Genomic DNA, 21,568 nt, shown 5'->3' with positions numbered 1-21,568 from the left:
ATTGTATTATGACATTAACAGACATATTCAGTAATACTGAGTGTTCTAACTACATTGTATTATGACATTAACAGACATATTCAGTGATACTGAGTGTTCTAACTACATTGTATTATGACATTAACAGACATGTTCAGTGATACTGAGTGTTCTAACTACATTGTATTATGACAATAACAGACATGTTCAGTGATACAGTGTTCTAACTACATTGTATTATGACATTAACAGACATGTTCAGTGATACTGAGTGTTCTAACTACATTGTATTATGACATTAACAGACATGTTCAGTGATACTGAGTGTTCTAACTACATTGTATTATGACATTAACAGACATGTTCAGTAATACTGAGTGTTCTAACTACATTGTATTATGACATTAACAGACATGTTCAGTGATACTGAGTGTTCTAACTACATTGTATTATGACATTAACAGACATGTTCAGTGATACTGAGTGTTCTAACTACATTGTATTATGACATTAACAGACATGTTCAGTGATACTGAGTGTTCTAACTACATTGTATTATGACATTAACAGACATATTCAGTAATACTGAGTGTTCTAACTACATTGTATTATGACATTAACAGGCATGTTCAGTGATACTGAGTGTTCTAACTACATTGTTTTATGACATAAACAGGCATGTTCAGTGATACGTAGTGTTCTAACTACATTGTATTATGACATTAGCAGACATGTTCAGTGATACTGAGTGTTCTAACTACATTGTATTATGACATTAACAGACATATTCAGTGATACTGAGTGTTCTAACTACATTGTATTATGACATTAACAGACATGTTCAGTGACACTGAGTGTTCTAATACATTGTATTATGACATTAGCAGACATATTCAGGGAAACTGAGTGTTCTAACTACATTGTATTATGAGATTAACAGACATGTTCAGTGATACTGAGTTTCTAAATACATTGTATTATGAAATCATCAGGCATTTTCAGTGATACTGAGTGTTTTAACTACACTGTACTATGACACTAACAGACATGTTTGGTGATACTGAGTGTTCTAACTAAATTGTATTATGACCTTAACAAACATATTCACTAATATGAGTGTTCTAACTGCATTGTATTATGACATTAACAGACATATTCAGTAATAATGAGTGTTCTAACTACATTGTATTATGACATTAACAGACATGTTCAGTGATATTGAGTGTTCTAACTACATTGTATTATGACATTTAAAGACATGTTCAGTGATACTGAGTGTTCTAACTATATTGTATTATGACATTAACAGGCATGTTCAGTGATACTGAGTGTTCTAACTACATTGTATTATTGTATTATGACATTAACAGGAATGTTCAGTGATACTGAGTGTTCTAACTACATTGTATTATGACATTAACAGACATGTTCAGTAATACTGAGTGTTCTAACTACATTGTATTATGACATTAACAGACATGTTCAGTTATACTGAGTGTTCTAACTACATTGTATTATGACATTAACAGACATGTTCAGTAATACTGAGTGTTCTAACTACATTGTATTATGACATTAACAGGCATATTCAGAGATGAGTGCTCTAACTACATTGTATTATGACATTAACAGGCATATTCAGTTATACTGAGTGTTGTAACTACATTGTATTATGACATTAACAAACATGTTCAGTGATACTTAGAGGTCTACCTACCTTGTGGTATGACATTAACAGACATATGTTCAGCATACTGAGTGTTCTAACTACATTGTATTATGACATTAACAGACATGTTCAGTAATACTGAGTGTTCTAAATACATTGTATTATGACATTAACAGACATGATCAGTGATACTGAGTGTTCTAACTACATTGTATTATGACATTAACAGATATGCTCAGTAATACTGAGTGTTCTAACTACATTGTATTATGACATTAACAGACATGTTCAGTAATACTGAGTGTTCTAACTACATTGTATTATGACATTAACAGACATGTTCAGTAATACTGAGTGTTCTAACTACATTGTATTATGACATTAACAGACATGTTCAGTGATACTGAGTGTTCTACCTACATTGTATTATGACATTAACAGACATTCAGTAATACTGAGTGTTCTAACTACATTGTTTTATGACATACACAGACATGTTCAATGAATCTGAGTGTTCTAACTAAATTGCATTATGACATTAACAGACACGTTCAGTGTTCTAACTGCTTTGTAATATGACATTAACAGACATTTTCAGTAATACTGAGTGTTCTAACTACATTGTATTATGACATTAACAGACATATTCAGTAATACTGAGTGTTCTAACTACATTGTATTATGACATTAACAGACATATTCAGTAATACTGAGTGTTCTAACTACATTGTATTATGACATTAACAGACATGTTCAGTGATACTGAGTGTTCTAACTACATTGCATTATGACATTAACAGACATGTTCAGTGATACTGAGTGTTCTAACATCATTGTATTATGACATTAACAGACATGTTCAGTGATACTGAATGTTCTAACTACATTGTATTATGACATTAACAGACATATTCAGTGATACTGAGTGTTCTAACTACATTGTATTATGACATTAACAGACATGTTCAGTAATACTGAGTGTTCTAACTACATTGTATTATGACATTAACAGGCATGTTCAGTGATACTGAGTGTTCTAACTACATTGTATTATGACATTAACAGACATGCTCAGTAATACTGAGTGTTCTTTCTACGTTGTATTATGACATTAACAGACATATTCAGTAATACTTAGGGCTCTCACTACATTGAATTATGACATTAACAGGCATGTTCAGTGATACTGAGGGTTGTAACTACATTGTATTATAACATTAACAGACACGTTCAGTATACTGAGTGTTCTAACTACATTGTATTTTGACATTAATAGACATTTTCAGAGATACTGAGTTTTCTAATTACATTCTATAATGACATTAACAGAGATACTGAGAGTTCTAACTGCATTGTATTTTGACATTAACAGACATGTTCAGTGATACTGAGTGTTCTAACTACATTGTATTATGACATTAACAGACATATTCAGTAATACTGAGTGTTCTAACTACATTGTATTATGACATTAACAGACATGTTCAGTAATACTGAGTGTTCTAACTACATTGTATTATGACATTAACAGACATATTCAGTAATACTGAGTGTTCTAACTACATTGTATTATGACATTAACAGACATATTCAGTAATACTGAGTGTTCTAACTACATTGTATTATGACATTAACAGACATATTCAGTAATACTGAGTGTTCTAACTACATTGTATTATGACATTAACAGACATGTTCAGTGATACTGAATGTTCTAACTACATTGTATTATGACATTAACAGACATATTCAGTGATACAAAGTGTTCTAACTACATTGTATTATGACATTAACAGACATGTTCAGTAATACTGAGTGTTCTAACTACATTGTATTATGACATTAACAGACATGTTCAGTAATACTGAGTGTTCTAACTACATTGTATTATGACATTAACAGACATATTCAGTGATACTGAGTGTTCTAACTACATTGTATTATGACATTAACAGGCATGTTCAGTGATACTGAGTGTTCTAACTACATTGTATTATGACATTAACAGACATGTTCAGTATATCTGAGTGTTCTAACTAAATTGCATTATGACATTAACAGACATGTTCAGTAATAGTGAGTGTTCTAACTGCATTGTATTATGACATTAACAGACATGTTCAGTGATACTGAGTGTTCTAACTACATTGTATTATGACATTAACAGGCATGTTCAGTGATGCGGTGTATTCTACCTTCATTTTATTATAACATTAACAGACATGTTCAGTGATGCAGTGTTCTAACTACATTGTATTAAGACATTTCCAGGCATAGTCAGTAATACTCACTGTTACAACTACATTGTATTATGACATTACCAGATAAATGTTCAATGATGCGGGGTGTTCTAACTACATTGTATTATGACATTAACAGACATATTCAGTAATACTGTGTGTTCTACCTACATTGTATTATGACATTAACAGACATGTTCAGTATATCTGAGTGTTCTAACTAAATTGCATTATGACATTAACAGACATGTTCAGTAATAGTGAGTGTTCTAACTGCATTGTATTATGACATTAACAGACATGTTCAGTGATACTGAGTGTTCTAACTACATTGTATTATGACATTAACAGGCATGTTCAGTGATAGTGAGTGTTCTAACTACACTGTACTATGACACTAACAGACATGTTTGGTGATACTGAGTGTTCTAACTACATTGTATTATGACATTAACAGACATATTCAGTAATACTGAGTGTTCTAACTACATTGTATTATGACATTAACAGACATGTTCAGTGATACTGAGTGTTCTAACTACATTGTATTATGACATTAACAGACATATTCAGTAATACTGAGTGTTCTAACTACATTGTATTATGACATTAACAGACATGTTCAGTGATACTGAGTGTTCTAACTACATTGTATTATGACATTAACAGACATGTTCAGTAATACTGATTGTTCTAACTGCAGTGTATTATGACATTAACAGGCATGTTCAGTGATACTGAGTGTTCTAACTATATTGTATTGTGACATTAACAGACATGTTCAGTGATACTGAGCGTTCCAACTACATTATATTATAACATTAACAGACACGTTCAGTGATATTTATTGTTCAAACTACATTGTGTTATGACATTGACAATCATGTTCAGTGATACTGAGTGTTCTAACTACATTGTATTATGACATTAACAGACATGTTCAGTGATACTGAGTGTTCTAACTACATTGTATTATGACATTAACAGACATGTTCAGTGATAGTGAGTGTTCTAACTACATTGTATTATGACATTAACAGACACATTCAGTAATACTGAGTGTTCTAACTACATTGTATTATGACATTAACAGACATGTTCAGTAATACTGAGTGTTCTAACTACATTGTATTATGACATTAACAGACATATTCAGTAATACTGAGTGTTCTAACTACATTGTATTATGACATTAATAGACATGTTCAGTAATACAGAGTGTTCTAACTACATTGTATTATGACATTAACAGACATTTTCCGAGATACTGAGTTTTCTAACTACATTCTATTATGACACTAACAGGGATGTTCATTGATACTGAGTGTTATAACTACATTGTATTATGACATTAACAGACATATTCAGGGACACTGAGTGTTCTAACTACATTGTATTATGACATTAACAGACATGTTCAGTGATACTGAGTGTTCTAACTACATTGTATTATGACATTAACAGACATGTTCAGTAATACTGAGTGTTCTAACTACATTGTATTATGACATTAACAGACATGTTCAGTAATACTGAGTGTTCTAACTACATTGTATTATGACATTAACAGACATGTTCAGTGATACTGAATGTTCTAACTACATTGTATTATGACATTAACAGACATGTTCAGTGATACTTAGTGTTCTAACTACATTGTATTATGACATTAACAGACATGTTCAGTGATACTGAGTGTTCTAACTACATTGTATTATGACATTAACAGACATGTTCAGTGATACTGAGAGTTCTAACTACATTGTATTATGACATTAACAGACATGTTCAGTGATACTGAGTGTTCTAACTACATTGTATTATGACATTAACAGACATATTCAGTAATACTGAGTGTTCTAACTACATTGTATTATGACATTAACAGGCATGTTCAGTGATACTGAGTGTTCTAACTACATTGTATTATATTATTAACAGACTTATTCAGTAATACTGAGTGTTCTAACTACATCGTATTATGACATTAACAGGCATGTTCAGTGATACTGATTGTTCTAACATCATTATATTATGACATTAAGAGATATGTTCAGTGAAACTGAGTGTTCTAACAACATTGTATTATCACATTAACAGAAATGTTCATTGATAGTGAGTGTTCTAACTACATTGTATTTTTACATTACTAAGCATGTTCAGTGATACTGAGTGTTTTAACTACATTGTATTATGACAATAACAGACATGGTCAGTTATGCTGAGTGTTTTCAATACATTGTATTATGACATTAACAGGCATGTTCAGTGATGCTGAGTGTTCTAACTACATTGTATTATGACATTAACAGACATGTTCAGTAATACTGAGTGTTCTAACTACATTGTATTATGACATTAACAGACATATTCAGTGATACTGAGTGTTCTAACTACATTGTATTATGACATTAACAGACATGTTCAGTGATACTGAGTGTTCTAACTACATTGTATTATGACATTAACAGACATGTTCAGTGATACTGAGTGTTCTAACTACATTGTATTATGACATTAACAGACATATTCAGTAATACTGAGTGTTCTAACTACATTGTATTATGACATTAACAGACATGTTCAGTAATACAGAGTGTTCTAACTACATTGTATTATAACATTAACAGACATATTCAGTAATACTGAGTGTTCTAACAACATTGTATTATGACATTAACAGACATGTTCAGTGATACTGAGTGTTCTAACTACATTGTATTATGACATTAACAGACATGTTCAGTAATACTGAGTGTTCTAACTACATTGTATTATGACATTAACAGACATGTTCAGTGATACTGAGTGTTCTAACTACATTGTATTATGACATTAACAGACATATTCAGTAATACTGAGTGTTCTAACTACATTGTATTATGACATTAACAGACATATTCAGTAATACTGAGTGTTCTAACTACATTGTATTATGACATTAACAGACATGATCAGTAATACTGAGTGCTCTAACTAAATTGTATTATGACATTAAGAGACATGTTCAGTGATAATGAATGTTCTAACTACATTGTATTATGACATTAACAGACATATTCAGTGATACAAAGTGTTCTAATTACATTGTATTATGACATTAACAGACATGTTCAGTGATACTGAGTGTTCTAACTACATTGTATTATGACATTAACAGACATATTCAGTAATACTGAGTGTTCTAACTACATTGTATTATGACATTAACAGACATGTTCAGTAATACTGAGTGTTCTAACTACATTGTATTATGACATTAACAGACATGTTCAGTAATACTGAGTGTTCTAACTACATTGTATTATGACATTAACAGACATGTTCAGTAATACTGAGTGTTCTAACTACATTGTATTATGACATTAACAGACATATTCAGTAATACTGAGTGTTCTAACTACATTGTATTATGACATTAACAGACATGTTCAGTGATACTTAGTGTTCTAACTACATTGTATTATGACATTAACAGACATATTCAGTGATACTGAGTGTTCTAACTACATTGTATTATGACATTAACAGACATGTTCAGTGATACTGAGTGTTCTAACTACATTGTATTATGACATTAACAGAAATGTTCAGTAATACTGAGTGTTCTTACTACATTGTATTATGACATTAACAGAAATGTTCAGTGATACTGAATGTTCTAACTACATTGTATTATGACATTAACAGACATGTTCAGTAATACTGAGTGTTCTAACTACATTGTATTATGACATTAACAGACATATTCAGTAATACTGAGTGTTCTAACTACATTGTTTTATGACATAAACAGGCATGTTCGGTGATATGTAGTGTTCTAACTACATTGTATTATGACATTAACAGACATGTTCAGTGATACTGTGTTTTACCTACATTGTATTGACATTAACAGACATGTTCAGTGATACTGAGTGTTCTAACTACATTGTATTATGACATTAACAGACATGTTCAGTGATACTGAGTGTTCTACCTACATTTTATTATGACATTAACAGACATGTTCAGTGATACTGAATGTTCTAACTACATTGTATTATGACATTAACAGACATGTTCAGTGATACTGAGTGTTCTAACTACATTGTATTATGACATTAACAGACATGTTCAGTAATACTGAGTGTTCTAACTACATTGTATTATGACATTAACAGACATGTTCAGTGATACTGAGTGTTCTAACTACATTGTATTATGACATTAACAGACATGTTCAGTAATACTGAGTGTTCTAACTGCATTGTATTATGACATTAACAGACATGTTCAGTGATACTGAGTGTTCTAACTACATTGTATTATGACATAAACAGGCATGTTCAGTGATACTTAGTGTTCTAACTACATTGTATTATGACATTAACAGACATGTTCAGTGATACTGAGTGTTCTAACTACATTGTATTATGACATTAACATACATGTTCAGTGATACTGAGTGTTCTAACTACATTGTATTATGACATTAACAGACATGTTCAGTAATACTGAGTGTTCTAACTACATTGTATTATGACATTAACAGACATGTTCAGTGATACTGAGTGTTCTAACTACATTGTATTATGACATTAACAGACATATTCAGTAATACTGAGTGTTCTAACTACATTGTATTATGACATTAACAGACATGTTCAGTAATACTGAGTGTTCTAACTACATTGTATTATGACATTAACAGACATGATCAGTAATACTGAGTGCTCTAACTACATTATATTACAACATAAACAAGATGTTCAGTGATAGTGCTCTAACTAAATTGTATTATGACATTAACAGACATATTCAGTGATAATGAATGTTCTAACTACATTGTATTATGACATTAACAGACATGTTCAGTGATACTGAGTGTTCTAACTACATTGTATTATGACATTAACAGACATGTTCAGTAATACTGAGTGTTCTAAATACATTGTATTATGACATTAACAGACATGTTCAGTGATACTGAGTGTTCTAACTACATTGTATCATGACATTAACTGACATGTTCAGTGATACTGAGTGTTCTAACTGCATTGTATTATGACATTAACAGACATGTTCAGTGATACTGAGTGTTCTAACTACATTGTATTATGACATTAACAGACATGTTCAGTAATACTGAGTGTTCTAACTACATTGTATTATGACATTAACAGACATGTTCAGTGATACTGAGTGTTCTAACTACATTGTATTATGACATTAACAAACATGTTCAGTGATACTGAGTGTTCTAACTACATTGTATTATGACATTAACAGACATGTTCAGTAATACTGAGTGTTCTAACTACATTGTATTATGACATTAACAGACATGTTCAGTGATACTGAGTGTTCTAACTACATTGTATTATGACATTAACAGACATATTCAGTAATACTGAGTGTTCTAACTACATTGTATTATGACATTAACAGACATATTCAGTAATACTGAGTGTTCTAACTACATTGTATTATGACATTAACAGACATGTTCAGTGATACTGAATGTTCTAACTACCATGTGTTTTGTAATAAAACTGCTAATAGGTGCACTACTACCTTTCAAAAATGCATTCTTTAATTGCTGTTCATATGGGGAATCTTGCATTTGATCTTCAGGAACCTGCATTCCACAGTGGTTATTAAAACATTCTAACAATCTGGCATAGTACCGATCAATTGTTTCACCTTCTTGTTGGATGCATTGATTAATGCAAGTCCAGTCTGCCCTAGGTTTCCATTTTTCAGAGATGCAGTCTGTAAGACCTTTTACTCTTGTGTCTAATTCTGCACTGCTATGTAGGAGGGGTCTTTGTGCAGCATCACGAGGGTTCCAGTTGCCACAAATCATGTATCAATCTGGCTCTACAATTTGTCTAACTACTTTTTCTACTTCTTCTCCATTTAAGTTATAACTTAACCTCATTCCTTGTAAGTCTTCTGAGAATTTTCTAAAATTAATCTTCGGATGGGGAATTCCCTCAGTGGCTTTCCGGATATCTTCCGGAGTCTGAAGTCTATATACTAAGATAGTTAGGTCCTGATTGTCCTGACCTACCTGAGGATTAGGTACGTCTATAAGCGGGCATATTTCTTCTTCTTCTCCTATAGGTCGTGAATTCTTAACTATTTGCCATAACTCAATATCTTCTTCTGAATTACTTGCCTTTGTTCGGGACCTGGTCCCGATGGGATGTCTGATTTTAGTAAGTTTTAGTTTTATAATACCTCTATCTTCAGTAACCACAGGATATAGTGGGGGTGGACTAACCTGTTCACTTGCTTCATATTCTGCTAAGGGAGGCGGAGGTGCTGATGCTATTACTAAGTTATTATCCTCCTTATCTAAAAACATTGCTTTTGAATCTTTGTTCCTTTGGTCCCTACAGTTTACTTCCTCCAGCCACCTGTGTGCTTGAGGAATTCCTAACCGCCATTGCTTTTTTACCTGACCCTTGGAATCATTTTTGAGTTGTTTGATAAGTTTGATAAGCGAGGATTTTTCAAATTTTCCGTCAAATTCATATTTATTAACCCATTTTGAAAAATATCTAAAATTATCGGCACGTTGCGACTGCATATATTTTGCATCTTCCATTAACGGTGGGCTCTGGGGTGTTTTTGTGCAATTATTACCCATTTTATTTTACCTTTGATTGCTACGTAACTTCTATTCATTTTTAATGTGTACCACAGATTTTGTTATAGTCTCTTCAGAATGACTGCCTACTTATTCTGTTTCTCCTGATCTATGACAAGACAGTACTCTTTTTTTATCCCTGACTCTAAGAAAAAATACAATCTGATAAAAAACAATATACATCTAGTCCCTGATCTGAAACAGAAAACAGAAAAAAGTAAATTCACCTTACCTGTGCCCACGTGATTGATCACCGATTCGCGGAGACCCGTCCTTCAGTCACAGATCAGAAAGTGTCTGGCCTCTTTTGACGACAATTCAGTCGGAGGACTTTTCATATAAGAAGAACCGATTTGGTTTCTTCCCCGTATGGTTTCAGCCACCTGGCCGTCTGATCCGAGGTGAAGAGAGTGTTCCGGTCTGAAGGACCAATCTGTAAAAGGAAAAACTTCAAAGATCAATACACGTTAGGTTCAAGCATGGTACCCTTTATTACTTGCAGCAAGGAGACAAAGCATGTAGGTACAAGGTTTGTCTAACCTTCTGGTGGTCAGTATATTATTCTTATACAGATCTCTTCATGTCACATAGAAATTGTTACTAATTTACTGCAGATGTAGTTGGACACAGCTTTCTGTATGTTACATAGAAAATGTTACCAGGCTTATTGCTGACATGGTCAGATTATTGCTGTCTTGCAAAGACATTTGAGAAAAACAACCTGGCCTTGGGCTTATTTTAGGCCACCTTGTCTCTTCAATTCTTCCATTGTACAATTCTAATACATGCGATACATTTTGTCTAGATTCAAGGTACATTTCTAGCTTTGGTACATGTAGTACTGACTATAGTTTAAGCTTTCAAACATCTATTGTTTTCTTTATCAAATCTTCTAGCAGCTGCACATTTTCTCATGGCATAAGCAAAAATAGAATGTCTCTTATTAAGTTTCCGGTAGCTGCACATATTTTCATTGCATAAGCAGAATAAAGTGTCTTTTATTAAGTTTCTAATAGCTGTGCAGATTCGTGCAGTATGAACATAATAAATGTATTAACCCTTTTAAGCCTTTAATGTACTAAGCATGCACATTGATATTATGCATTTTCCTAACAACGACATTAACGGGCAAGTCCAGTGATATTAAGTGTTCTAACTACATTGTATTACGACATTAACAGGCATGTTCAGGGATACTGAATGCACTAACTCCATTGTATTATGACATTACCAGACATGTTCAGTGATACTGAGTGTTCTAACTATATTGTATTATGACATTAATAGATATGTTCAGTAATACCGAGTGTTCTTACTACATTGTATTGTGACATTAACAGACATGTTCAGTGATACTGAGTGTTCTAACTAAACTGTATTATGACATTTACAGACATATTCAGTAATACTGAGTGTTCTCAATGCATTGTATTATGACATTTATAGACATGTTCAGTGATACTGACTGTTCTAAATACATTGTATTATGACATTAACATACATGTTCAGTAATACTGAGTGTTCTAACATCATTGTATTATGACATGGCCAGGCATGGTTAGTGGTGCTGAGTGTTCTACCTATATTGCATTATGACATTAACAGACATGTTCAGTGATACTTAGTGTTCTAACTGCATTGTATTATGACATTAACAGACATGTTCAGTGTTACTAAATGTTCTAACTACATTGTATTATGACATTAACAGATATGTCCAGTAATACTGAGTATTCTAACTACATTGTATTTTGACATTAACAGACATATTCAGTACTAATGTGTGTTCTATCTACATTATATTATGACATAAAGTGGCATGTTCAGTGATACTTAGTGTTCTAACTACGTTGTATTATGACATTAACAGACATGTTCAGTAATACCGAGTGTTCTAACTACATTGTATTATGACATTAACAGACATGTTCAGGGATACTAAATGTTCTAATTGCATTGTATTATGACATTAAGAAACATGTTCAGTGATACTGAGTGCTCTAACTACATTGTATTATGACATTAACAGACATGTTCAGTAATACCGAGCATTCTAACTACGTTGTAATATGACTCTAACAGACTTGGTCAGTAATTTTGTGTGTTCTTACTACATTGTATTATGACATTAACAGACATGTTCAGTAATACTGAGTGTTCTAACTACATTGTATTATGACATTAACAGGCATGGTCAGTTATACTGACTGTTCTAACTACTTTGCATTATGACACTAACAGACATGTTCAGTTATACTGAATATTCTAACTAAATTGTGTTATGACATTACAGACATGTACAGTGATACTGAATGTTCTAATTACATTGTATAACAGACATATTCAGTAATACTGAGTGTTCTAACTACATTGTATTATGACATTAACAGGCATGTCCAGTGATATTTAGTGCTCTAACTACATTCTATTATGACATTAACAGTCGTTCAGTAATACTGAGAGTTCTAACATCATTCTATTATGACATTAACAGACATGTACAGTGATACTGAGTGTTCTAACTACATTGTATTATGACATTAACAGACATATTTAGTGATACCGAGTGTTCTAACTACATTGTATTATAAAATTAACAGACACGTTCAGTAATAATATATATGAATATTGTCTGTATTTTTCTGGATTTGGAGTTTTCTGCTTATAAAGGATTTACCACCTACCAAGCGTCACTTTTGTCTTGCAACAGCTGCCTTTTATTTTTCATTTTTCACACGTTCAGTAATACTGAGTGTTTTAACTATATTGTACTATGACATTAATAGACATGTTTAGTGATAGTGAGTGTTCTAATTACTTTGTATTATGACATTAACATACATGTTCAATAATACTGAGTGTTCTAACTACATTGTATTATGATATTACCAGGCATGTTCAGTGATACTGAGTGTTCTAACTTCATTGTATTATGAAATTAACAGGCATATTCAGTAATACTGAGTGTTCTAACTACATTGTATTATAACATTAACAGACACATTTAGTAATCATGACTGTTCTTACTACATGGTATTATGATATTTACAGACATGTTGACTGATATTGAGTGTTCTAACTAAATTGTATTATGACATTAACAGACATATTCAATAATACTGAATTTTCTAACTTCATTATATTATGACATTAACAGACATGTTCAGTAATACTGAGTGCTCTTACTACAGTGTATTTTGACATTAACTGGTATGTTCGGAGATACTGACTGTTCTATCTACATTGTATTATGACATTAAAAGACATATTCAGTAATACTGAGTGTTCTAACTACCTTGTATTATGACATTAACAGGCATGTTCAGTGATACTGAGTGTTCTAACTACATTGCATTATTACATTGACAGACATGATCAGTAATACTGAGTGTTCTAACTACATTGTATTATGACATTAACAGGCATATTCAGTAATACTGAGTGTTCTAACTAGATTGTATTATGACATTAACAGACATGATCAGTGATACTTAGTGTTCTAACTAGATTGTATTGACATTAACAAACATGTTCAGTTATATTTACTGTTCTAACTGCATTGTATTATGACATTAACATATATATTCAGTGATACTTAGTGTTCTAACTAGATTGTATTATGACATTAACAGACATGTTCAGTGATACTTAGTGTTCTAACTGCATTGTATTATGACATTAACATTAATAGACATGTTCAGTAATACTTAGTGTTCTAACTGCATTGTAATATGATATTAACAGGCATGTTCAGTAATACCCTCTGCTGTTTTATTTTTACAGAGTTTTTTAGAAGCTAGAAGGCAGTCTACTAAAGTGTGGTCACCCAGGATGCATTCCTTCTACCTCTCAATGTAGGCTACAGCTGACAGCCTTATAGATTTTCTCCTGGAAGCCTAGCATTGCTATCGGGTTGCCCCCCCTCTGTTGTTTTATTTTTACAGAGTTTTTTAGAAGCTGCAAGGCAGTCTACTAAAGTGTGGTCACCCAGGACACATCCCTTCTACCTCTCAGTGTAGGCTACAGCTGATAGCCTTATAGATTTGCTCCTGGAAGCCTATCGTTGCTCTCGGGTTGTCCCCCCTCTGCTGTTTTATTTTTACAGAGTTTTTTTGAAGCTACAAGGCAGTCTATTAAAGTGTGGTCACCCAGGATGCATCCTTTCTACCTCTCAGTGTAGGCTACAGCTGATAGACTTATAGATTTGCTCCTGGAAGCCTAGCATTGCTATCAGGTTGTGCCCGCTCTGCTGTTTTATTTTTACAGAGTTTTTTAGAAGCTGCAAGGCAGTCTACTAAAGTGTGGTCACCCAGGATGCATCCTTTCTACCTCTCAGTATAGGCTACAGCTGATAGCCTTATAGATTTGCTACTAGAAACCTAGCATTGCTATTGAGTTGTTCCCCCCTCTGCTGTTTTATTTTTACAGAGTTTTTTAGAAGCTACAAGGCAGTCTACTAAAGTGTGGTCACCCAGGACACATCTGATAGCCTTATAGATTTGCTGTATGTGCATTTATTTTTCTTTAACTTTGTTACAATAATTTTGGAACTGGGCCAGCACACTCGCAGAACTAACCAAGGCCATTTTCCTCTCCCATAGAATTATTTCTAACTTAGCTTTAAAGTTGAAGTCCTTCCTCCTGTGCACCACTAGATGGCAGCAGAATACAGAGACTGATAGCTTTTAGTCTACTTTGGAGCATTGCTCTGGATCTCTGTGCTGCTTATCTTACTTACTGCTAACCCAATTTATCCCCTAAAAGATCTTACAGCAGACTCCACTTTCCAGAGTAAGGGATTGCTGGATTTGTATAAACTTTACTTACCTAGCTAAGAGACATTGGTGCTTAGCTTCTCTGAAAGGCCTTATTGGCTCCACACAATCTACTAACTGGCTCTGCTCCGCTTCGCTCACCTACCCTATCCCCATATCCCACCCACCCCCAGTGGTCCTGCACTTATACTTCCTTTACCACACCCTCTCCCTGAAACAACCTATCCTATGCAATTGTCACTTGACACAACTCCACCTCATCCCTCCTAACTTACTTTCTCTATTGCCTTTTCTTATAATACCTTACCTTATCTACATACCTGTAGCTATTCTTCCCAGGAAAGACTATACCTTATCTATAATTCAAATTGTAGTTATATACTAACTCTATCTCTGTAGAGTTGTATAACTATTCTTAGCAGTATGTCTTCTAAAACTAAAACTATCCTAACTAAGACTTCTAAAACTAAAAGTAGCCTAACCAAGCTAATACTCATATCCACACTTTTTCTAGTCCCCACCTTGGCCTATCTCCTTACTTCCTATGAAAAAGTTAATTATTACCACATTAATTACTCTCTCAAGCAAACAGCCATTTAATTTACTACACAAACACATATTCATTTAAACATCACATCCACCTCAAACTACCTGTTAGCCAAAGACCATTGACTTGCACATATTAAATTCAATACTCCAAATATAAGGATACTGAAATATCTAACCAGCTTCTTCTGCAAAACACCTTTAGAGCTTAAAACCCCAACCCTAAATGATGGTGACATCCACCCTAACCCAGGACCAACTAATGTCACCACTGACACAACTTATAGTATCATAAACTCTACCCTTCCAACCCTAACCACTGTCTCAAATGCCTTACTTATAGGGCATCTCAATATCCACAGTATTAACAACAAGGTCGCCCATCTCCATGCCCTCCTTGATATTCACTCCTTTGACATCTTTTGTCTTACTGAAACTTGGTTGAAACCTGGTACTAAAGACAATGTAATACTTCCCCCAGGCTACAACATATTGAGACTGGACCGCATAATACATAAGGGTGGGGGAGTAGCACTGCTGTTTAAGACTGGACTACAGATCTCCTCTGTACCTTATAACCCACTACAGGATAGTAAGGCTGAACTCCTTATCTCTAAACTACAACTAAACCCTAATAAATCAATCTATATCATCTGTATCTATCTACCTCCTGGTAATAATAATAACATAATAGAGAATATCCTAAGTTGGGTATCTTCTACTTACCCACAAGAAACTATCATATTAGGAGACTTTAATTATGACTGGTCTTCTGTCAATACAGATAATCCTTCCTCACATATTAATCTTCATGGCTTTACTCAGACAATCAACACCACTACAAGAATTAATAAACCTAACTACAAAGAAAGTATTTTAGATTGGATTCTTATTAACAAACAACAAACTTATTTAGTAGGAACTCTGCCTGATGATGTAAGTGATCATACCTTAACTTACATCATAAGACAAGAGTGACATTACTAACACCCCAACCTATAGAATCTCATGAAGCAATAAACACTTTAACCCATTATCATTCCAAAATGAACTAAAGGCCTGTAACTGGATCCCTCCTAAAAATTCTCCCCCTTGAAGAAGCTGTTAAATATTTCAATGCCAAATTCTTAACAATCCTTGATGAACATGCTCTTAAATGATCTATTAGAGTTATATCCAAACCAGCCCCCTGGCTGCCTAAAGAGTCAAGACAAAAATATTACTTAGGAACAAATTTTGGGCTAAGTGGAGAGCTACCAAAACTACCTCTGATCAACAAGCCTTTAGACAGTTAATAAATAGTACTAAAAATGCAATCTTCACAGACAGAAAGAACTACTATTGTAAATCACAGCAAACTCACCATAACAACCTCCAAAGGTTCTGGTCAACCTTAAATAGACTCCTACACCCAGGCCAGTCTAGTACACCTTCCCCCTTAGGGGCTGAAAAGAATACCCCACATCAAACTACTAATGCCTTTAATACCTTTTTTACTGACACCGTTAATTCACTAGCCTGTCACCTTTCCATAGACAAGTCTAGCCTCCCTAGCTCCACATCTCCTAATATCCCTATATTCCAACTACAACCCATCTCTACCACCTATATCCAAAAACTTATCCAAACACTTAAACCTTGTACCCCCTCTGCTGATCAGTTACCATCTGAAAACCTTCAAAAAACAGCTGAAGCAGTTGCCTATCCCATATCCATCCTTATAAATAGAACCATAATTGAAGGAACTATCCCTGCTATCTGAAAAATCTCCCACATTATCCCTTTACATAAAGGAGGTAACTCCAATGAGTATTCTAACTACAGGCCTATAGCACTCTTATCACCCTTAGAAAAATTATGGAGATATGTATTCACCATCAGCTAATGGACCATGTAACTCAATATAACTTATTAGCTAACTGCCAGCATGTCTTTAGGCCATTTCATAGTACCACCACAGCTCTCCTATCCTTTACAGATTACATCAATAGAAACCACAATAACAACATCCTCTCATCAGCACTCTTTATAGACCTGTCAAAAGCATTTGATATGGTAAACCACCTCCTGCTCATAAAAACCCTAGAATCTCTTTCTCTAGACCCCAAGGCTGTTCACTGGTTCACTTCCTACCTTAGCAAAAGGCAACAGGCAGTTCTCTGGGAAAACAAACTTTCATCCCTTCTGACAGTCTCTCTCGGTGTCCCTCATGGCTCCATTCTAGGACCTCTTCTCTTCTCTTTATTCATAAATGACCTACATGCAGCAATACCTCAAGCTACATATATACAATATGCAGATGATTCTACACTTGTATGTTCTGCTAAAACCACATCTGAACTACAAACACTAACACGGAATGTATTTAGCACATTACACTGTTTTATAACATTAACAGACACGTTTAGTAACGATGTCTGTTCTAACTACATGGTATCATGACATTAACAGATATGTTCAGTGATTGTGAATGTTCTAAATAAATTGTATTATGTTATTGCCAGACATATTCAGTAATACTGAGTGTTCTAACTATATTGTATTATGACATTAACAGACATTCAGTAATACTGAGTGTTCTATATACAATGTATTATGACATTAATGGACATGTTCAGTAATACCGAATGTTCTAACAACATTGTATTATGACATTAACAGACATGTTTAGTGATACTGAGTGTTCTAAATGCGTTGTATTATGACATTAACAGGTATGGTCAGCAATACTGAGTGTTATAACTACATTGTATTATGACATTAACAGACATGTTCTATAATATTGAGTGTTCTAACTGCATTGTATTATGACATTAACAGACATATTCAGTAATACTGAGTGTTTTACTACATTGTATTATGACATTAACAGACATTTTCAGTGATACTGAGTGTTATAACTAAATTGTATTTTAACATTAACAGATATGTTCAGTAATACAGAGTGTTCTAACTTCATTGTATTATGACATTACAAGGCATGTCCAGTGATGCTACATTGTACTATGGCATTACCAGACATGTTCAGTAATACTGAGTGTTCTAACTACATTGTATTATGACATTAACAGACATGTTCGGTAATACCGAGTGTTCTATCTACATTGTATTATGACATTAACAGACGTGTTTACTGATACTGAATATTCTAGGTACATTGTATTTTGACATTAACAGATATGTTCAGTGATACTGAGTGTTCTAACTACATTGTATTATGACATTAACAGACATTTTCAGTAATACCGAGTGTTCTAATTACATTGTATTATGACATTAACAGACATGGTCAGTGATATGTAGTGTTCTAACTACATTGTATTATGACAATAACAGATAAATGTTCAGTGATGCTGAGTGTTCTAACTTTGTTTTTTCATGAAATTACCAAACATGTTCCCTGATACAGAGCATTCTAAATTCATTGTTAAGAGATTACCTGACATGTTCTGTGATACTGAGTGTTTTAACGCCATTGGTTTTGACTTTACCAGACATGATCAGTGATACTGAATGCTCTAACTTCAGTGAATTGGGACAGTATGAGACATTTTCATGGATGATTTGTTCTAACTTCATTGTTATCACATTACGACATATGTTCATGGGTGCTGTGTTCTAATTTCATTATATCACATTCCCACTCATGTTCATGTGTGCTGTGTTCTAAATTCATTATGTTATCACTTTACCACACATGTTCATGTCTGCTGTCTTCATACTTCATTATATCACATTACCCTGCATGTTCATGAGTGCTGTGTTCTAACTTCATTATGTTATCACATTACCACACATGTTCATGGGTGCTGTGTTCTAACTTCATTATGTTATCACATTAACACATATGTTCATGGGTCTTTGTTCTAACTTCATTATGTTATCACATTACCACACATGTTCTTGGGTGCTGTGTTCTAACTTCATTATATCACATTGCCACGCCTGTTCCTGGGTGCTGTGTTCTAACTTCATTATGTTATTACATTATCACACATGTTCCTGGGTGCTGTATTCTAACTTCATTGTGGTATCACATTACCACACATGCTCATGGGTGCTGTGTTCTGACTTCATTATGTTATCCCATTAACACATATGCTCATGGGTGCTGTGTTCTAACTTCATTATGTTATCACATTACCACACATGTGCAAGGGTGCTGTGTTCTAACTTCATTATGTTATTACATTACCACACATATTCATGGGTGCTATGTTCTAACTTCATTTTGTTATCACATTACCACACGTTCATGGGTGCTGTGTTCTAACTTCATTATGTTATTGCATTACCATACATGTTCATGGTTGCTGTGTTCTAACTTCATTCTATCACATTACCATGCATGTTCATGGCTGCTGTGCTCCAACTTCATTATGTTATCACATTACTACGCATGTTCATGGGTTCTGTTTTCTAACTTCATTATGTTATTACATTACCATGCATGTTCATGGGTGCTGTGTTCTAACTTCATTATGTTATCACATTACCACCCATATTCATGTGTGCTGTGTTGTAACTTCATTATGTTATCACATTACCACACTTTTTCATGGGTGCTGTGTTCTAACTTGATTATATCACATTATCACACATGTTCATGAGTGCTGTATTCTAATGTCATTATATCACATTCCCATGCATGTTCATGGGTTCTCTGTTCTAACTTCATTATGTTATCACATTATCACACATGTTCATGAGTGCTATTTTCCAACTTCATTCTGTTATTACATTACAACACATATTTGTGGGTGCTGTGTTCTAACTTCATTATGTTATCACATTACCATGCATGTTCATGGGTGCTGTATTCTCACTTCATTATATCATATTCCCATGCATGTTCATGGGTGCTGTGTTCTAACTTCATTGAGTTATCATATTACCACACATGTTCATGGGTGCTGTGTTCTAACTTCATTATGTTATCACATTACCACACATGCTCACGGATGCTGTGTTCTGACTTCATTATTTTATCACATTACCACATATGTTCATGGGTGCTGTGTTCTAACTTCATTATGTTATTACATTACCACACATGTGCATGGGTGCTGTGTTAACTTCATTATTTTATTACATTATCACACATGTTCTTGGGTGCTATGTTCTAACTTCATTATGTTATCACATTACAACGCATGTTCATGGGTGCTGTGTTCTAACTTCATTATATTATCACATTTCTATGCATGTTCATGGGTGCTGTGTTCTAACTTCATTATGTTATCCCATTACCACACATGTTCATGGATGCTGTGTTCTAACTTCATTATATTATTGCATTATTACATATGTTCATGTGTTCTAACTTCATTATGTTATCATGGGAGGGTGGCTTAATGGTTAAGGTGTTTACCTTGCAAATACAAGGTACAGGGTTTGAGTATCACAAGGGATAATTGGCTAGGCTTAAAATGACTCGCAAGGGCAGTTAGCCTAGTACTAATCTATGAACCTCTATAATCTATGAACATTACCACGCATGTTCATGGGTGCTGTTTTCTAACTTCATTATGTTATCACATTACCGCACACATTTATGGGTGCTGTGTTCTAACTTCATTATGTTATCACATTACCACACATGTTCATGGGTGCTGTGTTCTAACTTCATTATGTTATCACATTACCACACATGCTCACGGGTGCTGTGTTCTGACTTCATTATGTTATCACATTACCACAAATATTCAGAGGTGCTGTGTTC

Source organism: Protopterus annectens, chromosome 7.part0, assembly GCF_019279795.1.
Source record: "Protopterus annectens isolate FY-2018-M chromosome 7.part0, PAN1.0, whole genome shotgun sequence".
NCBI lineage: Eukaryota > Metazoa > Chordata > Ceratodontiformes > Protopteridae > Protopterus > Protopterus annectens.
Note: the sequence above shows the minus strand (reverse complement) of the source record.